The 27,671-nt window shown below is 49.7% G+C and overlaps 1 protein-coding gene and 1 long non-coding RNA gene across 2 annotated transcripts in view; one reads left to right on the forward strand and one right to left on the reverse strand.

The window, feature by feature from the left end:
• LOC118446727 (uncharacterized) overlaps positions 1-3,150 on the forward strand; it is a 52,379-nt gene extending 49,229 nt beyond the window's left edge. Inside the window, exon 3 of the long non-coding RNA XR_014983576.1 lies at positions 1,204-3,150. This is a non-coding gene — a long non-coding RNA (uncharacterized LOC118446727). The remainder of the gene's footprint in view (positions 1-1,203) is intronic.
• Positions 1-27,671, reverse strand: part of Usp10 (ubiquitin specific protease 10) — a 105,414-nt gene that overhangs the window by 55,325 nt on the left and 22,418 nt on the right. The window lies entirely within an intron of this gene.

Consider the following 27,671-nt stretch of genomic DNA (forward strand, 5'->3'; position numbering starts at 1 on the left):
AGGGTGTGTGTGTATGCGCGGGGAGGGGGGGTGTTGTTGCGATGGAAGAAGAAGAGCGAAGAGGAGGAGGAGGAGGAGCGAGGCCTAATATGGCCGCCATCCTCTGTATTCCGGTCGTAGCCGAGGAGACCAACCGGGTGCGGCTCCAAAGACAGCTTTCAATGCCAGTCATCTCTCGGAATGCGCTTCTATACTTTGTATTCTCGGTGTCGCGTTTCTTCGGTCGAGCACGAGAGAGGCCGAGAAGAGGAGGTTTGCGCGATCTCTTTGAAGGAGCGTACGGCGGCGCTACCAGAGCGGCCATTTTGGGACCCCAAGGCGCCACCTAGAAGTTCCTCGTTCGCGATAGCTCCGCGACCTACCTCCGGGACGGGCACGGTCTGCTAGGGCACGACGATAAAGGAAGCGCACAAAGAGCAAGAAGGCACACTGTGGGATAAGCACACTGGCGAGTAACACTGACGAGAAACACCTCGGTCGTGGATGAAAGGACACTCGCGAGAATGCGGACGGCAAGGCCAGCAGGCAGGCAGGCAGCAGGCAGGCAGGCAGGCAGGCAGGCAGGCAGGCAGAGGCAAGACGGCGAATCGCGACGGGGTTCCTGGCAGACAGGGAGAGGAATACGAACTAAGGGTTCTATATCCATCCGGCGAGCGACGAGGAGCCGGGCCGAGTCGAGCATAGCATAGGGAGCAGAGCAAGGAACACTGGCACCACTCCGGGTAGGGGTAGCCGACGTCCGTCCCGAGTCTTTCCTCATCTGCAAGTCGTATAACCGAGCTAATTATCAAGTTAATATGGCCATTCTGTATGGAACCTCGCGCGAGAGCGAGGGAGAAAGGGAGTGGGTGGAAGTGAGATACCCGCAAGGGGTGGCGCGCGCCGTGCGAGCGAGACGGCCCGAGGTACATTGATATTATAAGTTGCTTCAATCGCTGTATTCATTTGTAAACTAACCAGGCTAAATGTATTCACCACCGCGAGGCGGCGCACCGATAGGCGGAGCCACGGGTCCCCGGGCTACGACGGCGCCCTTCCTTCCTGCCTTCCTTCCTTCCTTCCTTCCTTCCTTCCTTCCTTCCTTGCTCTCATCCTACCTTCGTTCGTTCGTTCCTTCCTTTCTTCCTTCCTTCCTTCCTTCCTTAGAGTTCCTTTCTTCGTTCATTCCTTTCTATCGCGCCTTTACAGGACATTTCTCATCAGGTCTATCCACAATCTGGACCGTCTAGACCTCTTATACTTGGACTCTGGATCCTTGTGCGAGGAGGTACCGGATCGAGGGAGGATCGAAAGGACGGAACCAAAGACACGATTTTGGAGGAGACGGGAAAGCGCGACGGCGCGACCACCTGGAGCGAGCAAAAGCCCTCGTGCGCGCGTACGCTTCTTCCACGCTCCGTCATTACGTTTCATATATTCAGATTTTTGCTCTGGGTGGGCGCGAACGACGGTGCATGTTATTATTCCGGTTCAACTTTACGCCCACCTTCATTCCCCCCCATCGTTCCCCTTCTTTTCTTCTTCTTCTTCTTCTTCCTTTTCCTCTTTTTCCTTCTTCCACTCTCCTCCTCAATGGACCGCTACGACGCGACTTTGGTCGTAGTGCCTCTGACGTTCCGACGACTTCTTACGGCTTCGTTCGTCTTCGAGAGCGCGGAAATACGAATGCATAAATGCATAAGTGCTCCCACCGCTTGGCGTCGTCGCCACCACCAACCATCACCGGTACGCACACCATCTCCATAGCTCCACCACCGTCGCTCGGTTCTCCCGCCTACTTACCTCTTTGTATTCTTACCTTAGGATTTCTCTTCGACGAAAACGATTTCGTTCTTTTCGCTCCGAACTTAGGATCGTATCCTAAAACCCATTCCCCTCTTAAATAGTACCCAATTTGAAGAGAATATGCAACCTTCCTCCGATATGTATAGGTGGAGGACTCCGTTGAGGACGGCAATATGTTCTTCCCCGGGTTTTCAGCCAAACTGGCTCTTCTCGAACGACCCAGAGGGGTAAGAAATTTAGCGAGAGAACGACGAGAGTGTTACGATGTCGTCGCACGAGATTAAAAGTGAAATTAGCATAATGCGTGTACGCGCAGCACGTGCCGTCCAAAGCGTAATGTCTACGCTCTCTAATATATATATATACGCTCTCTATATATCGTCCACCTTTTTGCTCGGGGAAAAGTTCTCAAAGTCGAGAGAGCCAGACGCAACTTTGAACGAGTTCCGATTGATAAAAGTCTGCTCGATCGATTCGATCCCAGGCATTTGGTGTCTGGAGTTTTTAATTGAACCGGCGCAAAGGAACTCGTTCGCGTCTGATCGACAAAGGCCAGTTCGAGGGCTTCTACAAAAGAGAGTCGAGCGGCCGAGCGGTAGAGGCGCCGATGCAAATAGCGCGTTTAATAAAGTGTCGCGCGGCTGCCATTTGAATATTGTAGCATATTCACTTTTCTCATTGCGGCCGTGAAGAAGAAACGAGCTAGCTAGCGAACGAGCGAGCGAGCGAGCGAGCGAGCGAACGAACGAGCGAGAGAGTAAGAGGGATGGCGTAAAGAAGGAGAAGGAAGAGGAGAAGGAGAAGGAGGAAAAGAGCTGGGTAGGGCAAAGAGATATCTGTGAGCTGTGTACGTAGACACGAAGCTTGGTTGGTAGCGCGCGGGCGCAGCACTCACGAAGGTGGCGAATCGCACCTTCGGCTTCATGCATGATTCAGTCGCAGTATCTCATTTCATCTGGTACCTCCGCTAAACTATATCTCCTAATGGTAATGCTATTCCGCGGCACATATCTCTTTATATTACGTGGGCTGGTTGTCTGACTGGCTGCTTCCACTGCTTCTTGGTTGGTATATCTCGAAGAAAGCTCTACACCACCGACTCGACCCTCCCTCGCTCGCTCCAATCCCTCTTTCGGAAAACCGTCTCTGTCTTCTTCTTTCCCTCTTTTAGCACCTTTGCGAGAGAAGAGTTCACCTTCCACTCTCTTTTTCCCTCCTACTTTCGTCGTAGCGTAGCGTAGTGCCCACGTGGGTACATATACGTGTGTCTCGTACGTGTACTTTGCCTCGAGAGAGCGCGGGATGCGACGAAGAGAGAAATAAAGAAAGAAATTGTTAGTTCTCGCTGTTTTAAATTACCATTTATTACGACACATAAACCCAAGCAGGTCGGAAAGTCCTAGGAGCGGCCATCTTGTCCCACCCATCGGCGGGGGCCTTTGGGGTGGAAAAAAGGGGTGCTGGCACAAGGTCTATATCATCGTACTTTGGACCGTCGTTCTTCTTCTTCTTCTTCTTCTTTCCCAAAATCCTCTCCCCCGAATGCTGCTCTTTTTCTCTTTCGTATATACCTATGTACCGAAGCGAGAGACCCTTCGTAATGATCATTACCTCCGGTATAGTGACAAGTGAGCTCGGGGAAGTGGCGTTACGGCTGCAGGAAATGGCCACAGATAACGCTGTCACGGCCATTTTTATATTATGACGAATGGATCATCTTTCTTCCGTTAAGTTTGCCCTCCTTTAGGGCTGCCAAGCGGCAGTGCCTACGTAGGGGAGCAACGCTGCTGATAGATTTCGCGTAATTGTTCGTAGCTGCATCATATTCATCAGGGACGAGCGGATCCTGACTACCTTTTCTTTTTCATTTTATAAGACTGCCTTATAAAAAGGACGCAACCCCATTAAATCATCGGAATAGTCTCGCAAAGGAGAAGAAGTAAAAGTAGAAGAAGAAGAAGTAGAAGAAGAAGATGAAGAAGAGGAGGAGGAGGAGGAGGATACCTATTTCGGTAACATTCGATAATTTTCTGAAGATAGAAAGAGGGTGGATGGGGCGTTCGGGCGTTTCGATACCCGTATTCGGTCCATCGACGTCGAATATTTTCTCTCCCTACCTCTCGCTCTCTCTCTCTCTCTCTCTCTCTCTCTCTCTCTCTTTCTCTCTGTCTTTTTTCGAGATCGTAAAGAATCCGAAAAATATCCACGCGGTGGTAATGCCAATGAAGAAGCGACGTTTCGGTTGGAAACGTCTCGCCCTCGAGCAGCACAGCGGGTGGTCTTTTTCGATCGGTAGTGGTCTTTTTCAGTTCACTCCACCCACCGTTTTCTCGGGCACACGCGGCAATAACGGCACGGAGGGGCAGTCTTTCATATCGTATCGGGCTAGCTCGTCTATGTGGAAATGCGATCACTTAGAACCGGACTCGAAGTATAATTCGCCGTCTCTACGTTGCTCCAGTATGCCAGCCGCTCTCTCGTCCGTGTGAGCCAACAGATCGTATATTTTTTATTATTGGCCGCTCGAGTCGGTTCCCCGGGGTGGAAGGAGGCTTGGAAGAAGGGTGGAAGGAGGTTTCGATAGCTGACCACTCGACTCGATGCGGATTCCCTCCAGCTCGTCCTTGGATGCCCAGAGCGAGAGCAAGAGACCCAGAGAGAGAGAGAGAGAGAGAGAGAGAGAGAGAGAGAGAAAGAGGGAGGGAGAGAGAGAGAGAGAGAGAGAGAGCTAAAGAGATAGAGGACGAGAAAAGAGAGTCTCTGAGTATTCGAGCGTGCTCGTGTGCGTACGATCTCTATGCGGGATGTTGGATCGCGTATCTCTTCGGGTCCGGGCTCCTTTTATTGAGTGTGGACGGCGGAGAAGCGATTCTCATGTTTTTACATCGAGGCAATTTTTCCATCTCGCCCCGTTACCTCCAAGAACACGGATCTTCCACGTTTCAGGCACTATCTTTTTCTCTCTCTCTCTCTCTCTCTCTCTCTCTCTCTCTCTCTCTCTCTCTCTCTCTTTTCCGCTTTGGTGATTCGGCTGGACACTCCTAGACGTCGTTCGTCGCGTACGCGACTCGAAATTCGAGGGTCGTTCTAGCGTCTCTTTCTCGAAGGGATCTCGAAAACGTAAGCGACGCCAGATTGCTTGCCTAAGCTCCTTAACGAGTTTCTGATCCCGTGAGAATCATGCCGCGAACGTCGAAGATCGAAGGATTCGCGGTGTTTCTTGGTGATAATAACGAGATGGATGAGACAATTTAGATGGAGAGAAAAATGAGGAGGAAGAGAAAAGAATCGAATTTATCCAAGTTTCGTTTATTCTTCTTTTTTTATCTTTTTTCTTTTTTTCTTTTTTTTTCTTTTTTTCTGATTTTCTTCCCTAAGAGACCAATGGTTGCAACTATCCGTTATTAAGTCGGAATCTCTCTTTGCGCGAGTGTATCTCCTGGTACTCGATATGTGTGCGCGAAAGCATGAGCTTTAGGAAGGTCGGACGTTGGTCCAGAAGGTAGAGGATGCTCGCTCGATCGGAGTCGTCGCTTGGTTGGCTCGCCCCCGCGTCGGGGTGTACGCTGAGCGAGCTCGGGGATTGGTCTAGGACGGTGGATGTCCGCGCTCTCTCGCTCTCTCTCTCTCTCTCTCTCTTTCTCTCTTTGCTCTTCTCTTCTCTTCTCTTCTCTTCCTCGGTGGCTTCATTATACGTTGACCTAAGAAAATCAAGCACCCGCCTCTGCGCCACCACCACCGCCGATGGAGGAGAGAACGAAGGCGGCGGTCCATCGAGTTCAGAGAGAGAGAAAGAGAGAGAGAGAGAGAGAGAGTAAGGGGCTGGAGGGAAGAAGAGTGCAGCGAACAACCGAAGCAGGTGCCCCAACACAAGCTTCGTTCCTTCGACATCGACGTAGATACACCGAGGCGAAGAACCACCTTGAAGGGAGATGGAAAGAAGAGAGCGAGAGAGGGGTAACTCATCGCTTATGGATACTGATGACTCGCGCAATGAACTCAGACCGCGCTAAGGGTGGTAACGCTGCGGTAAACCCAATGCGCTCTTCCCTTCTCTTGTTTTCCACCCCCTTTCTCTCTCTTTCTCTTTCACTCTATATATGTGTATATCTATATCTATATATCTCTGTCTTTCCCCAGGCCGCTACTTCTCTCTTCCATCGTTTCCACGCGCTCTCTTTTTCTCCGTTCTCTGCTCGAGAGCGATCCTTCAATAACATTTTCCCTTCTGCTCTCCTCCCTGCCGAAGCTTCGTTCCTTCTTGAAAACGGCGAAAACGGAGTTTATCTTATCTACTTGTATATATATGCCGGTCTCATTCCGTCGGAGAAGTTTCCTCTGATACGTACGAGCTCGACGATTAGATGCCGTCGGGCCATACCGAAGATCCATCGACCGAAGGACGTCATTTAGAGGGGGTAAAGAGAATCCTTACCGGAAAGGAACGAACGAGAGTTTGTTCAAGTACGAGGAATACGATTTACCTTTCTATCTTTCTCGAAAAGTAAACTTGCGCGGGAATCGTCTTTGAAAAACAATAACGATTAAACGGTAGTACGGTAGAAGAGATCAGGAAAAAAGTCGTAAAAATAGTGGTCGTTACGGTCTTCCTCTTTTTTTCCAGTCGTTCGTTTCTATTATCTCACGTTAAGGGATAGAAAGAGAGAAAAGGGGGGTGGGGGAGGGGGTGGTAGGATTCTAGAGGTTAGATTTATTTTCACTCTATGGGTATTTTTTTATGGTCCCGCACGTGTTATAGACTTCTCTTCTCGCACGCGTCCGATCCGTAACGCTCGCTGTAGAAGAGGACGCTCGGTCACGCGCACGTATGTAGTAAGCGGCTGCCTCGACGAGACCGTTCGTATAATAAACCCATAAACACCCCTAGCGATACAAGAGAAACGGAGTGGGAAAGCCGAACGTCCACCCCATGCAGCTTCGAAACGGTCGAGGTCTACGTAATACATAAAACGCCCTCCGCACGCTTGCCGTTGGACGACACGTCCCTCCGCGATACCGCGGCCAAGAGGACGCATCGATGAACTCTCTCCCTCTTTCTCTCTCTCTCTCTCTCTCTCTCTCACTCCTCTCTTCTCCCTTGCGTTCCTTCGCGTACGTCTACGAGCCTATCGAGATTTCGCATCTTGACAAATAGTACACGCGCACTCGTATTTAGCGTCTCGTGCAAAAGTCCTACTCGTGTTTGTTCGACGAAACATCGTTCGACTGCGAAACAGAAAGAGGGTGCAAGAGAGAGAGAGAGAGAGAGGGAGAGAGAGAGAGAGAAGGAGCAAGGAAATTGATGCACGACGCAGTCCCATTTATCTTCAAAGAGAAACCATTCTCAGTTAGGAAAAGTTAGACGAAACAATGGCGGATTAGGCTCGTTTGTATCTATAGATCGCAAAAGCAACTAAAATAATTTCAATTTAATCGCAATCATTTGGAGCAACGTAAGAATCGTAAACGAGGATAGGACGTTTGATGTCAGATCGTTTTGTCGTTGCGGACGACCATAAGGCGTCGTGCTCGAAAGCCTAATAAGACGTACGTATGCGCGTTGGACGAAACGACCTTGTGCTCGAAGGATGGTAATGCACGAGGTGAATAAGTAGTCGAGGAGAGTACGTTTATACGTCCGAGGCGCACGCTGCACGTAGACGCGACAACGACGACGGTCGTGGGACTGTGCTCGGAGAAAGAAGGAAACGAGAAAGAAATGAAGAGAGAGAAAGAAAGAAAGAGAGAGAGAGAGAGAGAGAGAGAGAGAGAGAGAGAGGGGGAGAGGGAGAGGGAATTCCTAAGCACCCGGAGCGCGTTGCTTACCTGTGGTAATGTTTAAGCACTGCCGTAAGTACAAGACCTTAGCGCGCATCAAGGAAACAAACAGCAGGCGCGCGCAATATGAATTAAACATGCTGATTAATAATTAACAAGTTGCCGGCTCCTCGCGCGTATACCAGTAGGTGGGCGAGTTTACTCTTTGTCTCCCTCTCTCGCTCTCTCTATCTCGAGATATCCTTTCTCTTTTCTTAGCTCGGTCTTCCTCGTTCCGCTGGAACGAGCATACGTACCGCTCGATTAAATCTTAGGATCGACGATGCTCATGTTAAAACAGCTGTTTGCGATATCGCGCGAAACGTGATCCGAGGAAGAAGAGAGATTACGTATAATGTAGCCGATAAGTCGTCGGGGAGCATTGGCCGAAACTCATTGTGAAACTTTTGAATCGAGTTAAGGGAAAAGAGAAAGGGGGATGATGCGTCCTTGAGTTTGTCGTATTTTAATACCGAGCTATATTCCCACGCGGGTAAAAAACGATCGAGGCTCGAAGAAGGAAAATAAATAGAAAGGACGATAAGGACGAGTTCGCGAGGAAGTTGTTGGTGGTATCGGACATAAGGAACGGGGAAGGGGTGTCCCTTCGCTAGTAGGAGCTTCATGTTTATTAATGTCCCGTACGTCCGTCTATCGATTCGTCGTTTCACTCTCGTTCCCAGCGAGATAATGATACTGACCTATGCCAGCTGTCGCGAGCGCGCGAACCACCGCCACTGCTGCCGCCACCGCCACCGCCACGGCCACCGCCACGGCCACCGCCACCGCCACCGCCACCGCCGCTTAAATGGCTTAACAGCGTGCGCCGAGCGGCAAGATAACTGAAACAACGATCGAGTCTCTTGACACATTGTCCGAATACATTATTGTAAATGTCGGCGTAGGTTGCTATCGACGACGCTAAAGGAAGACAGCAAGAACCTGAAGGAGCCTGAAGGAGACGGCATTGTCGCGAACGAAGCAACCGGCTCAGTCCGCTTGCAGGTTCGATTTCTCGATCGGAGATAGGACGATACGCGATGTAATCGCGAGTACGGCTCGAAGGAGAAAGAGCCTCGTTTTCTAGCGATTCTCGCACGCATCGCGGATAGCACGATGGTAGAGTAAGGGTGACGAGTTCAGGAAGTATACCCGTAATGGCAGCAGCCATTTCCCCTGGCGGAGGAGGGAAAGGGCGAGGAGGGAAAGCGAGCCAACGAACGACACGAGAGCCGTGACGCTGTTGCTGTAGGGATTAATTAGCGATAAGGCTTCTAATGAGCGGCAGGTGAACGAGCGAATGAAGGAAGGTAAGAGCGAAGAAACGCTCGAGCCAACGCACGTACTCGATTACTTTCTTTCTCTTCATACTTCTTTCCCTCTATTTCAATTACTCGATAAGAGAAGTAAGACCTTTGCATTCTACCCGATCGTGAGATCGTTCGAGTTAGCCGGCTAAACCGAGCTATACGGGAATATTGTACGAGTGTTTCCTTTTTATCGGTATTATTAGCGAACAAAGTTTCTATGTCGTAACATTCGAAAGGGGCTAATATTTAAGACAGGTGCTAACTTAACGATAGCACGTACGTTGAATTTTCTAATACTTTACGTCGAAAGGACTAGAGAGAAAGGAAAGGTACGGAGTCGATTGTGGTGTTTCGTGACGTTGGAAAGAAAGAAAGAAAGAAAGAAAGAAAGAAAGAAAAAAAAAAGAAAAAAAAAAGAAAAAAAAGGAGAAAAAAGAGAAAGAAGACGAAGAAGACGAGTAGACACGTCGACGAAGGAGAGAAGAAGAAAAGAATAGAAAAGAACAATGGAACCTTGAAGCGTTCGCGGAGTGGATGCGTAGTGCGCGCGACGACGGTCGTTTGGTAGACACCTTAACAGGGCCGAGGAGTCACGTCCCGTGAATTGTGGGCCACGTGACAGAGGCGTGATCGAGGTGCGACGCGATGGAACAATGCCATCGGAGCTCTTCGAGGAGGAATGTCGTATGCCGCGCCCATCTTTTCTCGATCCGCGAACGGAGAGAGCCCCGCGAAGGGCCTTTCGCGAGTCGAACGGACGACCTCTCTTCGTCGTCGAAATTACCGTTTGCGCGCGCGCGCGCGCGCGAAACCAATCGTTCGTTTAACGGGATCCGAAAGATTCCACGCGCCTGACCTCTCTCTCTCTCTCTCTCTCTCTCTCTCTCTCTCTCTCTCTCTCTCTCTCTCTCTCTCTCTCTCTCTCTCTCTGTCTGTCTGTCTCTCGTTCGACACATTTTTCGTAACTTCGATCGAAGCCAACGAGGAATATGATCAAGCAGACCTAGCGAAGATGGGACGGTAGTAAGAATATGAGAGGGGAGGGAGGCGGTCGCGTACTCGGTCATCGACAATGTCGCGCCTTCGAAAAGTCGTAAAAATCTGCGACACCTAACGGGATCACTAAAGTACTCGCGAGCGACGGAGACAAGGCAGATGATGGATATCTTCGATGGCTTCACATCGTCTTTCTCTTTCTCGATCGAGATCCGGCTTAACGGGATCAAAGAGTTCCAAAGATTCGGAATTTTGGTAGGGTTCGATGGAAATAAAACAATTTCTCGAGCAACATGGTGATACGGGCTCCTTCTATTCTACTTATCGCTCGTGTGCTTTGCCACGATCGATGCTCCCTTTTCTTTTTCCCTCCGCGATGGACCGAGTATTAATCGGTAGAACAAAGTGTATATGTATATATATATATATATATATGTATATACATACATATACATATATATATATATCAAGAAGTCTTTGAGAATATATAGCTGACGCGTAAGTAGGTACGCCGTGCGTGTCACGCGCGTTATAAGAATGCGATAAGACGCGTGTCACGCCAACACTGGCCCCGTACGAACAATGCAAAGTCGTTCCGTTTCGTTCCATTCCGAGAGACGTCGGTTGCCACGCCATTGTGTCGGGGCGGAGGTGATGTCGACTCGGCCGATACCATACTCGAGCTCCTTCGAGAACGAAGGAACGTCGCCCGGTGCGTGACCTTATTCCACTAAAATACACGCGACTCGCATGCCCAATCGTCCAACCGATTCTTCGCGTGGAACACGACTTTGGCCGATCGGGTCAAGGTACTCTGCTACTTTTCTGTCTCCGACATGTGCCTATCCTTCTCTCTATCTCTCTCTCTCTCTCTCTTTCTCTATATATATTCGTATATTATTTCTTCGAAAGATGGAAGCGATAGTTAGACGTTTCGAAGGTTTGCGAGTATCCGTGCACAAATTCGAGGCATATATTCGCATTCGTCTATGAGCCATCAGGGAGGAGACCCTAGAGCACGGTCTTATTATCGTGGCGTTGCAATTAAAGAAGGAAGCCTAGAAATTAGCGGCTGGCGAACATACGTAAGTATAGAGTTCGTTGAGGTACGAACGAGCCCGTTGTAGTAACCACGAGAATCAGGGAATGGTTGGTAGGAGTTGAGGGAGATAAAGAGAGAAACGGAACACCTGGAGCGAAAGAGAGAGAGAGAGAGAGAGAGAGACAGAGTACGTGGCTTCTGAATATGCATGGGCGAAACGAAACGGGACGAGGACGAGATAAGGGCCGACTTATTTTTCCTGCCTTTCATTGTGTGCCCCATCCTTATTTTATTTTGGCGCTAACTGCTACCGCTAGTCTCTGTAACACGACCAAAACTGGCACTGTAACTTTTCCTTTTCTTTTTTGATTCGAAGTATACGTTACGGCGAAACAGAGAGAAAGACAAATGCGTTCAAGTGGATTTACTCGCGAACGGGCGATCTCTATAAACGGTGAGATCCGTGCGAATAAAATAAATGTCAAGTTCGCGTTTCGCTGACAATTAAGGCCTATAAAACGGTAAGCCGCGCGACGGCCTCCCGCAGGCCAATGAATATTTTTATTTAATGCCCCATTAGAGCAGGCTCGCTCTCTCTCTCTCTCTCTCTCTCTCTCTCTCTCTCTCTCTCTCTGTTTTACCAGAGACGTTTATTTTAGCTCGTCCCGCCCCGTAGCTCGATGGGAATTATCGTCGAGCCGAGTATCATGCTGACGCGTCGCGGGAAATGGTCTCGTGCAAACGAGTACAGAAAAATCCCTGGGATTTACTTGATCGTGAGAACGTAAGAGTTATTAACTTCTTAGGGCGATTAATTTTGTCGAAGAAATTGCGTCGATCGGCAGATTTACCGAAAATACAGGCAACGAACGGATCTGAAAGTTGCGGATTTGAGGCGAAATAAAAAAATTATGTCCGCTTCGAAGATAAGATTGATATCGACGAGAATAAGTAGACAGTCGCGTTGGCTGGTTCCGATAACAAACTGCATTCCACCCGTTCACCGCGAGAGCTTTGTTAAATGCGCCTTCTTTGCGTTGCAGAGCATAAAAAGTAGAGAGTATAAATTATAAATATAAATAACAAAAAGCGGCGGATGTAACGAGCGCAAAAAAAGAAAGAAGAAGAAGAAGAAGAAGAAGAAGAAAAGAGGATTAATATTAGACATAAAATTCGCTGGTATCTGGAGTATAACGTGTACCAATCAAAGATATTTTCTCCGGTGGTTTCGCGCGAAGGAATAGCGCGAGAGGATCCTTCGATCTTTTTCGTTCGACGAGGAAGTCGAAAAGCGCGTACGTCGATTAGTATGCACCTTGCGACGTCGCGGTGAGCCCTGCGGGTTGTGTGTCCTTAACGTGCGACGACGCGTTGCGCGCCGGCCAGAGCTCACTTCCTCTTTCCCGCGATGGCCGATCAGAAAAAACAGGATCATGAATATGCATCGCGCGGAGCCAGCTACGACGACCGTTTGTCGGGCCCTTCGCACCCGGCTCGAAGGGATCGAGCAAGGGGATACCTACCGTTTCTCCAATTGCAAAGCGGACTTTGAAAAAAAAGATTGGAACGACAGAGGAGAGAAAATATCGAAATTCATCTTGCGTGAGCAACCTCGGTAGGATCTAGGATGTCGGAAAAGGTCCGAGCAGCCCAGCGAGGAAAACGAGCCGAGTTTGCGGCGAGCAGGACGTGAGTCCTGGCAGGAAGGAAACGCGAAATAAATATAGCTAGCCCAGCGAGCGAGAGAGCAAGAGGGGGAGAGAGAAAGAAAGAGAGAGAGAGAGAGAGAGAGAGAGAGAGAGAGAGAGAGAGAGAGAGAGAGCGTGCACACGCGGGTAGAGAGACCGGACAAAGTCCGGGAGTGGAACTGGAACTGGACGGCAGTCCGGCCAGAAAGATACATATTTTTAAATATTTTAGTCACGGTCCGCAATCGCCTCGTCACGCAGACTTGCCACCTACTGCCTGCTACCCATTACGTACCCGCTACTTACTAGCTACGCGCCTGGCCATTGCCGTTGTACGCCTATATCTCTTTCTTCTCCATTTTACCGCGTCTCTTCCTCGCACCAAGCTCGTTTGTTCTCCTCCTCTATCCGCCCGTTATTGTCTCCGAATTAGACCGCTCGACGATCTACGACGATTCTCGATAATGACGAGTTAGGAACGAGAATTATTTAGCTAGCCCCGATAATACCTCACGTACGGACTCATTTACTTACTTCAAAACGTATTTTTACGAGCGCGAAAAACTAATTTTACGGGCTCGTGAAATGGTTAAATGGTCGAGGTGCGCTCGCTCGGAACGATACGACCTTGAGGTTGCTTACTACTTTTGCCATAATATCGATGATTGCCGTATAACCGGACTCTATCGGGAATATATTTCTATTATTAACTATGTTAGCGGTTAACCGCGATAACGGCTGAAATAAGTGTCAAGTCGATCGACCGGTATCGATTATTTTTAATATCGTATCGATCGTCATTCGCTTTCTCTTAACTTGTTTTTTGTTCAATACTTATACGCTCAAGATCATAGAGCTTAGCGACGACGACTCCATGTCCTGTCATACGCGAAAAGATTCACACGGTGGCGAACGAAATGGCGACGTTCTTTGCTGGATGGAGAACTGGTTGACACCGGAAGTTCGTCGCAGCCATCTTGTGCGGAGCCAGCGTACGCGACCCTACGACATGGCCGCACGATTCTTTTGTGTTGCCGCTCTGGTGATCAGGGTACTTTTGCCTCCTATTCGCTCTTTTTCTTTCAGTTTCTTTTCCGTTTCGCATCGGCCGAGTGCAACACTTACGCTCTTATTTGGTTCGCTTAAAGTAGCCTTATTTTATCGAGGATAAAAAAAAAAAAATATATATATATATATATATATATATATAAGATTTATTCAAGATTTCGACAAGATCGAGCAGAGCGAGCCGACAAGGATTTAACGACTAGACGCGTCATTAAGGGATGGGACGAGCGGGTGTCTAGCTGACTGGTGGTAAGCCTGCCCGGGGAAGATGGTGGGTGTTGTACCACGGTGGAAATGAAGGCACCGTGCCTGGAAAAATGCGAGCCTCCGTCTCTCCGCATATATTTCCATACATCAAGCCGACTTTGGTCGTTGGAGTGCGGGCGCGAACGCGAACGAAAGTGTGCCCGTCCAAGGCAACTGCCGCCGCCGCCTCCGCCGCCGCCGCCACACCACCACCATCACCGTCACCATCACCGCCTCGAAGAGACTGCCAGAGGAAGGAAGGAAGGAAGGAAGAAGGGACGAAGGGTGGTGTGGATAAGGGGACCAACGGAATAAATCCAACTAATTAGACGAGGAAAAACCGCGGATTAATTACCCGTCGCCTTCCTACCCCATTGCTCCGGATGCGGATTCCGTGGCTAACCACGGAAAACAATTTTTCACTCTGGCCCGCTCTCTCCGTAGAATCTTCTTACCAAAGAATTTCTTATCGAAAGAAAAGTTTGGCAGAATTAGCACTCGGCTATATCAATGTCCCGTAGTATCTGGCGGTTTAGTAATCTACTCCAAAGAAAGAGGAGAGAGAGGGAGGACTCGCACGAGCACTCGAAAAAAACCGGTTGAAACAGAAAAGAGCGATTCCTGAAGCGATTTCTTCTTTCCTCGTTCTTTCCAAGCAAGTAGTAGTGTAGACGCAACGTTGCCCTCAGAAAATGCTGATCTCTGCGAGGGAATAAAAGGCTCGCAGTGCACTCTTGCAAGGCAAATACCGGAGCGAAAGCAAAAGTAGTATGACAGAGGCGGTGGCGGAGAGGGCCGTTATACAGAGACGGTTATATGTATGTACGTGGAGATAGACGTATACACGGACAAGTGTAGTAGGATAGATGCGTGTAGGTACACCGTCGTAGGTAGCTGTAGAAGCTTTCCCGCGGTGCGGAGTGTTTGCGAGCCGTTCGAAAGCTCTCGGGCTCCACGAAGCCGTGCGGGGAATGGTAGGAACGGAAGGATGGAAGGCTGAAATGCAGATTTGGCGCGACTCTCGAGCATCGAAAGCGCCTCTCTGGCCCTGCTTACCTACCTCTCCCTGCTTGCTCCCGCTCTCACGCCTCCTATGCCACCTTCCTCGCGCCCTTTCTCCATCGTATCTGCGCGGTCCTTCTCGAACCTCTCTTCTCTCACCCTTCCGACTCGTTCTCTCACGCCTCCATCCGAACCTCGGATTTACTTAGCGCTTAGACTCACTTTACACTTTCCACGAGGCAAGCCGCGCGAGAACGACGAAATCGCGAGGACGATATTATCCCACCTACGCGTTCCTCCTCCTCCCTCGACAGACATATATATATATGTATATATATATATATATATATATAGACAGAGAGGATACAAAATCCGACGCTACGAGTTTTCTTACGCTTCGCTCCCCGTAAACTCTAATAATTCATTTTATGGAAATGAGAGTAGGTCTACAGAGAGAGAGAGAGAGAGAGAGAGAGAGAGAGAGGAGGTAAGAAGGTACGGGACGAGACAGCATATTTTTCGGAAAATTTAGCGTCGCCGATTCGAGCCAATAAATCAAACTGACCAGTTGGACGGTAGAGCGTTAGAGGGTACCGTAGACGGAGCCACGGATCTCCATATCGAGATTCTTTAGCATATAGAGTACGGCTTGCGCAACCCCTCGGACATCGCGGGAGTTAGTTCAAAGTGGAAGAAGAAGGAGAGAAGCGCGAGCCAACGGCGCCCTTTTCTCATCCACCCTTGCCTTCTCGATGGACCGCGAGAGACGGCTCGGTTGTTTTACGAGGTAGCTAGAAGGGCCAACTTGGATAGGGAGAAGGGGAGAGGAGAGCGCCGAAGAAAAGACGGTGCGGCGGAGGTGGAGGTGACGGCGGCAGCAGCGGCGGCTGCTTGACTGAATAAAAATTATGGAATATGTTGCATATAAAGTAAGTGAAAAACAGACCAAGATGATGAATTACCGCGGCAACAAGAAGGGGGGTGGCGTAGATAACGGGCAACGCCATCGATCACGAGCATGGCCAGCAATGACGCGACCTCTTTTCCAAGCGCGTCCTTCTTCTTCTTTCCTCATCGTCTCGGCATCGATTTTTCGTCTTTTCCTTCCCTCGCCCTATTCTCGATTAAAGTCGAAAGACGAGAAGGAACGACGATGCGTGTAGATAATTTCTTGGCAGGCCCGGTGCTTCGTTTCGCTCGTAGTCGTCGCAGTATTCGCCGTGTACAGATATTATATCGGTAGCAGCCTCGAGGGCTTCGTCGCTTCGTTTCGGCGTTTTTCCACCTATAGCTGTCTCCGAGGGTCGGCGTGACGGTTACAGTCACGGTCTCTCCCCTCGGTTCCTCAGAGTGCCTCGTTGGACACGAGCATCGCTCGCGACGAGCAAAGCCTCTTTTTTCTTTTTTCTGTTTTTTTTTTTTTTTTTTTTTTTTTTTTTTACTTAGATCGTATCTGGGAGGTCACGGTGCTTATGCGCCTGCCGCTAACATATTTTTAAGTAGCGACGAGATAGCGTCTCCGCCGGCGATCCGATCGTGGTGTGGACTGTGTTGTAGATTGTAGAGAAAATGAGAGAACCTACGTACCCCCGTTCGTCCGTGTGCGTGCGTGAGTGCGTGCGTGCGTGTATGTGTCAGAGAGAGAGAGAGAGAGAGAGAGAGAGGGCCAGCGGCTGACCGATACGATACCGAGAACGGTAAACACGAAGAGAAGAAGAACGAAGGTGCAGGCATGCGTATATACTCTGGATGAGGCACCTGTCCCGCAAGGTGTTTCTCTTCTTTGCTTCTTCTCGTTCTATCGTTTCTTCGCCAACTACCGTCTTACCTCTTTTACCATTCATATTGTTTTACCTAGACTAGGTCAAGCTGGAAAATGTAGAAATAATTATAGGATAAGAGAGAATATTTATTTTCTTTTATATTCGTGTCTTGCGTTATATATCCGCAATGTCGATGATATATTCCCAAGTGGAAAAAGACAGCGAGGATAAGACAGAGAGACGGGCAGGGCAAGTCTCGGACGACGAGCAGAACGCGCAGGTGAAGACTCGCGATGAGAGCAGGTGGACCAACGATCTTCGACGTTGACCTCCGGAACGAGGGACCGAGGGAGCAACGGAGCGTCGATCGCGAAGGATCCCGAGGAAACGTACGGCTGCGTTTAAACGCAGCTGCGTTTTATCGCGTTCGCCAGGACACGAGGCACGCGATTCCTTACCTTACCGCCTTCTCTTTGTACGCGACCATGTATATACGCGCGGAATGACCAACGTCGTCGATCAGACAATGATCAATGGCCCTGCAGTATGCTGGCTCTTTAACGTGGGAATCAATTAATACGACGCGATTTATTAAAACGGCCAGTTTAATATATATTAAACGTTCGAACTCGTCCGCTTCTTCCTTCCTTCCTTCCTTCCTTTCCGGTAAGAGAAAGACGAGCTTTTATGCTCAGAGGAGGAGGATAACGAGCGAGATTTCTGTTTTACCTCGATATTCCGAACGAGAGGGATATACGAGAGTACAGAGGGCCAAGTAGATCTCTGCAGAGCAAAAGCTTTTCCGAGCTTTCGAATACCTCCGCTGTGGTACGCAGCGCCTTGTGACTTTCGAGTAGGTCGTCCGGGTCGAAAGCTTTCTCGAAACCTTACACGAACGATCCCTTCTTTATCGGCGCCAGCCCTCCCCTTCTCTGGCCCTTGCCAAAGCCCGTTTCTTCTTCTTGTCGCGGATACTTGTCCCAATTGTCATGGATAATTGGTGCAAGAAAAAGGGCCTTCCGAGGTCGGTGAATTTCTATCTTTCATAGGGCTTTTCCTCGGCGTTTTATCGGCTTTCAACGGCACAGAATGTGGATCGTGATCCATGAGAACGGCTTTTTGATATTCGGCGCGAGTCGCGCGTCGAGGCGACCTCGTCGCGTGTGAATGAAATTCAAGACGGGACTCTACGTCGGAACACGCTGGGATAGTTCTTCGGCAAGTCGTTCTTGTAGGACGGATAACAAGGAGGACGTGAATCGACGTTAGAGAATAGTAGAATGAACCACGCGCCGTGGGAAGATCCCGCGGGAAAGTCTGTTCGCGGAAGAAACGTCCCTCTTCTTTCACGTTACGATATCTTATGATGATCTCTTTTACGATTTCGATGCCCGTTGCGGGATAATAATCGGCGTCGACCGTGTACGGTCGCGCGTCGTCCTAACGGAATCGGGATAGGAGGACAGCGGTGGCGTAGGGAGGAAGCATCGGGTGATTGATTTTTGTCGTGGTTTTGGCCGGCGCTATCCGTTCTATCGTGATCTATACCGTATCCGCGCGATTGTGCGGACTCGACGTGACGGCCGTCGCGACGCCGTTCACCGATTGGCGGTTACCGTCCCCAGGGGGCGGCGCTAATCATCGGACCATGAAGCGCACATCGTGAGTCTCTGCGCTACTCGGTTCGTAAGCGCTCTAGCGTGCATCGTTGCTTCCGAGCACGCACACGATCGTCCAGTGCGCGCGCACGCACGTGCGAGAAACAGGATGTAAACCTGCGGACTATGAGGAGCGCTCCGTCGAATGGACACGGTGCTCTCTTCTTCGTTTTCCTTTTCCTCTCTGAGTTATAATCGTGAGAAAGCGCGTACTCAAACGGAAAGGCCGCCGGCGAAACTTTCAGCTCGAAAACAACCTTAATCCTCACGTCCGATGGCTTATAGGTCCGAGTCTTGATTTATCAGCCAGTGGCGCGACGCGACGATCTACTTGATAAAGCCCGATAAATCGCAAGTAAAATGAAACGTTAATATCTGCTCGTTCGTCGAAGGAGAAAGGGGGAATCGGCTCTCTCGACGTTTACTTTCGTGGTGGAGAGGAGGAGGAGGAGCAGGAGGAAGAAGAAGAAGAAGAAGAAGAAGAAGAAGCGGAAGAAGAAGAGAAGGAGGAGAAGGATTCGGAGATGCCGATGGTGGTGGCAGCAGAAGGTGTACGACGGTGGGTGGAAAAAGGGAAGGTGGACTCGAAGGTGGGGAAGTCAAGAGGTGGGAAGTAGACGGGAAGGTGAAGGGAAGCGGTGAAGAAGAAGGTGGGGATGGAGAAAGAAGCCGTCGCACTTGCTCGTCGTCGTCGTCGTCGTCGTCGTCGTCGTCGTCGTCGTCGTCGTCATCGTTGTCCTAACTTCGTTCCTTGTCGAGTAGCGTAGAGAACAGAGCAAAGATGGATATAAAGAGAGAGAGAGAGAGAGAGAGAGAGATAGAGACTCGTTCGCAACGTAGGAGGGACCAATGGTCATGCGCGGGTGTGCCGCGACACCACGGCGACCTTCTGGCCACCTCCAGAAACAAAATGGCTACCCTATTTCTCGGTATCCCCAAGAGATGGCGACAAAGCCACCTCCACTCGAGAAGAGAGAGATAGATGGATATATACATATATATAAAGAGAGAGAGAGGGAGAGAGAGCTGGATAATGCGCGAGACGTACCTGCTTCGTCCTCGTCGTCGTCATCGTCGATGGATATTCCAGAATCGCGTCCTCGCGCGAGGCCAGCTTTTTAAAATTCTTTTCTCGTTTCCTCTACCCTCCCTCCACCTCTTTCCTCGACGATTCAAGGGCAAAAACGTACTATACCTACGTTCTACCGCGCGTTAATCCGATTATTTGTATCAACAAACTTTCCAGGGATCAAAATAGCGCGACCAACTATAGCGAGTTTTCGATAAGGATTTTTATAAATATCGTATCTCGTATCGGTCTTTTGATTTCTATATCTCTCTCTCTCTCTCTCTCTCTCTCTCTCTCTCTCTCTCTCTCTCTCTCTTCGAAAGCAAGAGCCTAATTCGTCGACAGAATCATTCGATCGCATTATTCTCGTAAATATTTTTTATCGACCTTTTACATGGACGTTTGTCGTCAACCCAGCCACCCCCCCCCCTTCCCTCCCACTCCTCCCTTAGAAGTTTCACCAGCACGATGAAAATAACGAAGCAACGCTATCTCCGATGGTGGTGAAAAAGAGAAAGTTAGCTCAAAGAGCTATCGGGGCATTAAATGGAGGTACTATTCTTTGAATTTCTCCGCTCGTCGAAGACGTTTTTCGTCAGCGACTGGAAAATTTGGCGAGAGCTGGCGTAGACATTGATTGGCGAGCGTTGAGAGAAGGTGAGGTGGCAGAGGGAGGCGAGAAGGGTGAACATAGAGAGGGACCACCGCGTGCGACCGCGCGCTATAGACAGTGTACGGGTGAAAGAGAGAGAGAGAAAGAGAGAGGGGCGGGGGAGAAGGAGAGGGAGAGAGAAAGATAGAGAGAACGGTCGCCTCGCGCGACTCGATGTTTTTGGGACGGTAGATAGGAGACGGAGAGCTCTCATGCATATTCAACGGCACTCTCAACTCCTCCGTCACAGGAGGGAAAGAACCACCCTCGCGCGCTCCTCCTGGCGTACCCCTCGACCCCTATATCTCGCGACAGAGAGAAAGAGATGGAGACAGAGCGACGGCCGCGCTCGGATAGATAGATAGGCGCTCGCAGGGTGGTTGCGACGGGCCTGGGGGAGGGGGCGAAGGGTGGGTTGAGAGACAGACAGGCGGACAGAGCGAGAAGGTGAGAGGAGGGAGAAGAACGCGATGACGGAAGAGCGAGGGATTCTGTAGGGGTGCTCACAGTTTCCTTCATATTCCAAATTTGCCTTTCATCGCGACGCGAACGACCGAGAGATAGAACGACATAGTAGACCAGTCAATACGCCTAACTTCTCGAGAATCGTACGAAAGGGGTGACCCCGTAGAAAGGGCCGATGATTCGTGCAGGTCCGCCTTGACCTCGCGTGGGCCTCGATTCTACGAAACCGATAAGATAGGCCACCACCGCCGAGTACGACGACGACGACGACGACGACGACGACGAAGAAAGAAAAGGTCCGCGTACTTTGTTTCACGGCTGTCCTGCGAAAATCAGGTCTTGCACGCGAAGTCGCTACACCGATCGATTCTTCTCTTCCTCTGAATGAAAAATTTACTCTCGAAAGAGTTCCTTAGACCGGGAGAGTATAGGAACGACACGGGCTCTCTTGCTTTGAAAAATTCTGATCACTCGACGAGGAACGAAAAACCGGAGTGGGAAGAGATGCTCGAATACAGCGACGATAAATTCCGCGCGGAGAATTTCGCGGTTGAGAACTGCGGAAGCATCGACTGGGAAGAGAGATAGATAGAGAGAGAGAGAGAGAGAGAGAGAGAGAGAGAGAGAGAGAGAGAGACGAAAGATGGCTTCTCCAGGGATTGATATCCCTCGTCTTCCCCTTTGATATCCACCGGCGGCGTACTAGAAAAGCTCCACGGTTCCTCCTCCTCTTCCTTCTCCTATCCTCCTCTTCCTTCTTCAGCCCTCGATGGCAAAGACTACCTATATACCGGTCCGCGCGCCCTTGTTAACCCCCTCTCGGCACCTCCACCCTTCCCTTTGTACTCGGAAGACAGATCGAAGCACCCTGTTTACACTGGGATGCGATGATTTGCCAAATTAATTAATTTGCCCTACCTCCGCGTCTTTCTTCTCCTCCTCCTCCTCCCTCTTTCTCCTACTCTTCTCGTGACTTTGCCGATCTTTCTCTGGAGCTTACTCTCCAACTTCGGGTTACTTGCGTCCTTCGTAAGGCAAAAAGCGCGAATAATTTTAGCCACGAAGAGAGGAAGCGAGAGTAGTTTTTCGTTAACGACTCGCTAGGGAAAACGACTGGCTCGGCTCATTTCTAACGAGACCTTCCAGCACGCATCGTTGATTCGTAAGAGAGAAAGACGAGGAGATAAGAAAGCGTTACCCGATAAACTTAGTTCCTAAGTAACTATGGGAGCTTCTTTAAAGGAACCTCCGAAGGAGGAGGAACGAGGGAGGAGGAAGTGGAAGTTGGCGAAGGCTCGTAAAACGTAAAAGCGAGGGCTTTCTTTTTCGCGTTGCGTCTGGATCTTGTGTCTCGTCGCTTCGGGCGTCGAACGGAGAAGGATCGAAAAAGAAATAGAAAGGAGGGTTTGCGGAGAGGAGAGAGAGAGAAAGAGAGAGAGAGGGAGGGAGGGAGGGCGGGCGGGCGGTGCCGACGAAATGAAATTAAACGGGTCCCTTTTTCGTCGGGTTCTGGTCCCGTCCACTCGGTAAAAACGAGTGTGGACATCCGGCACTAGCGAAGAGTCGAAGCGAGAGGGCGGGGTCGAGGAAAGAAAGAAAGAAAGAAAGAAAGAAAGAAAGAAAGAACGAACGAACGAACGAACGAACGAACGAACGAAAGAACGAAAGAAAGAAAAAGGGATATGCGGCGACGAGTTCCACTCGTTAATGCTTCGCGTTTCCGCGCGAACGAGCGTCCTCGAGAGCGCGGAGGTGCGACCGAGCAACGGCAGAGCCCTTTTAATGGCCATCCATCCTAAAAAAAAGGAAGGGAAAGAGATGAAAGATGAGGAAGGAGGGCTCTTTCTTTTGGACTCGTAGCTTTCGTCTTCTCTCGCGCTTTCGGAGAACGCAATCGATAGCAGCCGCGGAGGAGGAGGGCACGTACGACGGAGGAAGAAAGGGAGGAACGGAGAGTGGAGTGGAGAGAAGCAGAAAGAGCGGAGGGTGATAGGCAGAGAGAGAGAGAGAGAGGGGGGCCTGAGAAACGAAAGAGAGGAAGGAGTGGCGCCTCATATTTTGCTCATTAGCGTCAGCATCGTCGTCAGCGTCGAGACGCCCTCACTTCTCGCTGCTAAGAGCGAGGTGGGAGAGAGAGAGAGAGAGCTAAAGAGAGAAGAGAGAGGAACCATCCATCATCTTGTCCTCTCGCCCTACTCCATCTCGTGCGCGCGCTACGTATCTACCTACCCTACCCTACCCTATCCTCTACTACGCTCTGTCCTCGCAAACTCCGACGACGAGCGATCATCGACGGTATTAATTTTTGTTCCTTCTCCTCAGGAGAAAACGACAAGCCCTTCCAGAGGGAAAGACCGACGCGGAGGGAGAGGTAGGCCGAGCTTACCTCTAGCAGCTACCTACTTTCGCATGAAATCCGTTTTTAGCGACAGATCGTAAAGCGATTTATGTGTACGACCGGCTGTAACGCCGATAGTAAACGGTAAACGCACGCGGTGCTCCGTTCGAACCCTCGAGCGGTTAGTTGCCGCGTAAAGGACTTTATTACACGTACCACATCGCGTGCCACCTAGTTACGCTTCAATAGAAAAATCATAAACAGCCCTTTTCGTTTTCGCATTCTTTTCTCTCTTCGCGTTCTTTTTCTTCCTTTTTTTTTTTTTTTTTTTTTTTTTTTTTTTTTTTTATTTCATTTCCTCATTCCGAATTGACCAATCAGCGTGTCTGATCCGTTTGCTTCCTCTACTCCGTTTTAGAACAGAGACGTCTCTCCAAAAAGTTGTTAGTTAAACTCCGTCATAAACGCGACCCGCAGTCAATGCCATAACCCACGCGCGACACGAATCGCGTGGGATAATGTATCTTGTAAAACAGGTTGTTGCGTAAGAGTAATTCTAAGTATTCGCTCGGTGTTCTCGCATCGTCGTTCGATCCAAATTATATGCGCTTTATATTCGAAATTGACGAAGTTTTTGTATCTTCCTATTCGATCATCATCGAACTGCCTAGGTTGTTGTCAACCTATAAAACTCTCCACTCTTCCTAAAAAACATCCCACCTTCTTATTTTAACTCGAGAGAGAGAGAGAGAGAGAGAGAGAGAGAGAAAACCTGACCAAAGTTTCGCACGGAATTTGTATTTCCCGAAGTAAACACCGAAAAGCGGTCGATCGGTTTTTTATGTCGTTTAAAGGAAAGCGACTGAAACGCACCTACGCTTAACACGCTGACCCCGCAAGAATGGGGACGGTTCGAAAGGAAAACCGCTTTAGAATTCATTAAGATAGGATATACCGGTATATCTTGAAATTGCACCGACTCTTATGTAACGATATCGTTGGAAATAAAGTTGACAGAAGCGAAAACAGGTTGAATGTCTCTCGCTTACCGTTGCATTACCAAGTCGCGATTTAAGCACCACGTAAAACTCTTTGATCTCGTTTTATTCCGAGTGATAAAAAAAGAAAAAAAAAAAAAAAAGGAAAGAAGAAGAAAAAAAAGGAAAGGAAAAATTTCGGCAAAGTCAACTATCACCCATTCGAATACGGAAACACGGAATGAGATGAGAAAATCGGAAAGGAAGAATCCAAAGAGTAAGAATAAGAGGAGGAGGAGGAGGAGGAGGATGAAGAAGAAGAAGAAGAAGAGGAGGAAGTGAGCGGTAAGAGGGGCAGAGAGAGAGAGAGAGAGAGAGAGAGAAAGCAAAGGATTTTGGAGTGGGCAGCGGGGCGCGTAGAACGAGCAGTGACAGAACGAGATGGAGTGACTAAAGGGGGGACGAATGCGCTGGAATGGGATGTATACCTAACTCTCTTTCGCGGAAGAAGGGGCGTATAGAGACACGGTGCCCATGGAAACGCGCAAGCGCCTTTCACCGAATACCCTCCGGCCCTTCGATGCGTCCCCTCCTCCCTCCCTCCCTCTCTCACTCTCTCTCTCTCTCTCTCTCGCTCCTCTTCCACCCTCTCTCGTCCTCGGTCTCGCTTCGACTCTTCGCGACGCTCTCTACGTGCCATCCCTCGATGGCGGCCCTTACCCCCGTAATACGCACTAAACACCTCATAGCTTCTACGCTAGTATTTTGCTCGGCACACGTGTGTTTAACCTTCGACCGTCGTGCATCTCCTCTTCTTCTCTCGATCTCGATCTCGATCTTGTCGCGGTAAATTCGCGAGATTTTCGAGATCGATACCAGCTGTATACGCCATAACGATACGCCGATATCTTAATCGAATCTTTAAACGATTTGAATACTTGGCAAGTAGTCGGCTGTTTTACCTCGCGATGACAAGTAGGCTGGTGTGTACATGTAATATGGCGAGGCTTGTCCGCATATGGCAAGAATCGATATTCGAGTTTTTCGAGAGTAACGTAGAACGATACTCCTCCTCCTCCTCCTCCTCCTCCTCGCTTCCAAGGAGGAGGAGGAGGAGGAGGAGGGAGTAGTAAGAGCGCTTCTCGAAAGTCGCTCGCGCGGCAGCATCGGCAATTAGCCGATGGCCGCGGTCGATTTGCCAAAGAAGTTGATCTTTCTACGCGGCGCAAGTTTTTTCGCGGCGCCTCCGAGGAAGACAAGAGAACGCTCTACGTTTCACTGGTAGCGGCAACCGATTTATTATCGATCCTTTTTATTTCGAGCGTGCAGCAAGAGCGAGACCGCACACAGATCGGCGGAGGACCTTCTGACACGTCGACGAGAAGCAACCGCGAGCGAATCTTCCCATCGTTGAGAAGTTAGCGGATCATAGAGCGGAAGTTTGGCGCATCAAGAGGTTCAGGAGGAGAAGAAAGAAGGCGATCGAGCGTGGGAGAGAAGAAAATATCGAATAGTCGCTTATCGGTGAAAATACGTTCTTCCGTTTGGATCTTCCGGTTCGTTCGCCGAGAGTTTCGAGGTGGATGACTTTCGAAGAAAGTTCCCGAGGACGATCGTTTTACATCGACGCGAAATACGCCAGGAGGATAAGGAGAGAGGGAGAGAAAAGTAGAGGGACGAGGCGAGGGAGGGTGGAAGGGAAGAGAGGGAGAGAAAGAGAGGAGAAGGCGTGCGTGAACAATGCGAAAGAATCTTGGTGCCACGGGGCATCGTAGCACGTAAGCGAGATAGACCCATAAAAATGCTAATTCCTATCGACCGGGCAAGCCGGTAGCTTGCCGCCATCGCACCGGCGCTCGCTTGCATGCCATTAGCCTAGAGACCCCGCGAACGTAACTCGACGTAACGTCGACGCTTCCGTTTTCTTCCTGCCAATGCCGTTCTCTTCCTCCAAGAGTCGTCGTCGAAAAAACGTCGAACGAACGGACCTCTAGCTCCAACCTCGACGTCCAAAGTCATTTTCTCTCTCTCTCTCTCTCTCTCTCTCTCTCTCTCTCTCTCTCTCTCTCTCTGTCTCTCTCTTTTTGGTAGTTTTTCGGATGGAGGCTTGGCAACGACAGCAGCGAGACTAATCTCCGATACGGCTATGGATCGGATCCATCAATCTAGATTATAATTAATTGATAGCGGGACCCACCCTCCTGCGGTGGTGGGTGGTAGCCGCATCTCGGTATTCCTATACGCGCAGGGTGGCACTGTATTGCAACGGGTATTAGGAAGGGGGTGAACAGGGGTGACTGTCGGTCTGTCTGTTGTCGACTCTTTATCGCGCCCCCGGTGAGTCGTCTTATGCATCTTTCATGAGGCAACCATCCAAGGGGTCCACACCATCTCTACTCACCCCGCTCTACTCCCTACTTTCTCTCCCTCTCTATCTTTCTCCTTCTCCCATCTTTCAGTCTCTTTTCCCATCCACCTCGTACTACATAGATATCTGAGAAAAGTACGCGAGTACACCTAGCTTTACGCGGACAAGACTCATACACTCCCAGCTATACAACTATACCTACGTACGGATAGTCTTTTTAGATATTTGCTGACTTTCTACACATCGACGGTTCTTCCATCGGAAGGCATCCCGTAAAACCTTACTTCGGATCGACCTCTCTTTCTCTCTCTTTATCCGTTTTTCGATTTTCCCGTTATCGAGGTCACTGTCCCCTTATTATTGTCCTACCCGGCTATCGTTCTCTGCTACTCTTCTTTATAATTAAAAAAAAAAAAAAAAAAAAAAAAAAAAGAAAAAAAAATAAAGAAACAAAAGAAGAAGAAGAGAGAAGAAAAAAAAGAAAAACTCCCTACGAATTTGACGACCGAATCTCGATAGAGTCAATGAGTCACCGATGAACGCTAGGAGAAAGGGCAAAGGAATGGTTTACGATGTTATCGTTCTTCTCGACAGAACAAAAAGGGACGCAAAGCGCTTGCGTACCTAAGTATTTACGGTACGTTTGTAACGGTACGCTCTCGCAACTTTAATATCCGTTTTATCAATTCAACCGTATGCTCGGATCATAGAGCGTGGAACGCGGAAAAAAAAAATCAGGACTGGATCTCGACGAGGAGATCGGTATTCGCGTATAATTACCTTACCGAGTTAAATTAGCCGATCAGATAGGATCTCTAGCTCCGCTGTTCGTTTCGTGGCATCCTGTGGTCATCGCGAGGGAAAGAGAGAACGTCGATTTAGCGCGGAATACCGTTCGAACGCTACGCTACCGCCGGATCGGAGAACGTAACGCTTTATCCGACAGTGATTTATGGTGCATTTAATGCGACCGAACGTTTTTATTATCTGTTATTCTTTTTCCGGGCGCGGTCTTTGTCTCGACGCGTTCCTGCTCTTTGCCGAAAATGAAAATGAAGGACGATAGGATAGACGACGAGGCATGGGTGGCTCTGGTAGAGAAGAGGAAAATATAGAGACGGAGGAAGGAGCAATTGTATGTATGTGCTCGCACGCGCGCGTGTATGTGATTGTGGGCTGTGTGTGTGTGTGTATGTGTGTGTGTGACAGAGAGAGAGAGAGAGAGAGATAGAATGAGCAAAAACATATCCGAGAATACGGGCGTGCGGATGAGTTACCGCCTGGCAGATTCCACCGCAGCCGTTGCTACCCCCGGAGGAGGATAGCGGCAAGGAGGGGGTGCTGTGAGAGAAAGAGGGGTGTACGCGATGGAGGCAATGCCAGTGGGGTTGCCAGAGAGAAGGAGGAAAGGACGACGGACGTAGCGC

This window comes from Vespa mandarinia, chromosome 25 (genome assembly GCF_050613455.1).
Source record: "Vespa mandarinia isolate Hongniang chromosome 25, ASM5061345v1, whole genome shotgun sequence".
In the NCBI taxonomy this organism is placed as follows: domain Eukaryota; kingdom Metazoa; phylum Arthropoda; class Insecta; order Hymenoptera; family Vespidae; genus Vespa; species Vespa mandarinia.